At 59.0% G+C, this 853-nt stretch overlaps 2 protein-coding genes across 2 annotated transcripts in view; one reads left to right on the plus strand and one right to left on the minus strand.

Annotated features, from left to right (window-relative positions):
* The window catches only part of SNPH (syntaphilin), a 23,860-nt gene that overhangs the window by 15,594 nt on the left and 7,413 nt on the right, over positions 1–853 (plus strand). The gene's annotated exons all lie outside the window — the stretch shown is intronic.
* LOC106895802 (syntenin-2-like) overlaps positions 1–853 on the minus strand; it is a 4,094-nt gene that overhangs the window by 2,089 nt on the left and 1,152 nt on the right. The window lies entirely within an intron of this gene.

Here is an 853-nt window from a genome sequence, read left to right on the forward strand (position 1 = left end):
AGGAGGTCTTCAAAGTGAGGGAGCAGGCCGTTCCTGTGTGCTGTAAAGCGAGCCGTTGGGGGAAAAGGCAACCTGGCTGAACCAAGAGACACGGTCACAACTCAGGGAAAAAGGGAGAGTTGATGGCCTTTGGAAGAAAGGGCAGGCCCCACAGGAGTTGCAGAGAGTGACCAGGTCCTTAGCCTCCTTTTCTGCAGGCTTATCAACCCCAGTTCCCTCAGGCACTCCTCACAAGGCTTGTTCTCTGGACCCCTCACCAGCTCTGGTGATCTTCTTTGGACACGCTCCAGGACCACAAGGATTTTCTTGTAGTGAGGGGCCCCAAACTGGACACAACACTCGAGGTGGGGCCTCACCAGTGCCCAGTCCAGGGGGACCATCCCCTCCCGAGTCCTACTTCACTACACCGTTCCTGTGCCATGCCATGATGGCCCACATTGTGCCATGCCATGCCATGCTGTACTATGCCGTGCACAGCCCCTTGCCAGCCCAGCCCCCTCACCTGGTCGACGTTTTTCAGCTGCACCCCCGTCTTGCCCCGCTCGTCCTTGCAGAGGTGGATCTCCCGCACGCCCGGCTTGATCTCTGCCCGCCGCAGCCCCGCGTTATTCCCGCTCAGGGGGGCGACCAGCTGGCCTGGGGAGGTCCCAGCGGGGGTCAGTGCCTGCAATGGGACCAGGGGTCAAGCAGGGCTGGTCAAGATCATCTAGTCCAACCATCAACCCAACTCTGACAAAAAAAACCCATCACTAAACCACATCCCTGAGCACCATGTCAACCCGTCTTTTGAACACTCCAGGGATGGTGCCTCAACCCCTTCCCTGGGCAGCCCCTTCCAAGGCTCGATAAGCCT

The sequence above is a fragment of the Calidris pugnax genome, unplaced genomic scaffold (assembly GCF_001431845.1).
Source record: "Calidris pugnax isolate Ruff unplaced genomic scaffold, ASM143184v1 scaffold50, whole genome shotgun sequence".
Taxonomy (NCBI): domain Eukaryota; kingdom Metazoa; phylum Chordata; class Aves; order Charadriiformes; family Scolopacidae; genus Calidris; species Calidris pugnax.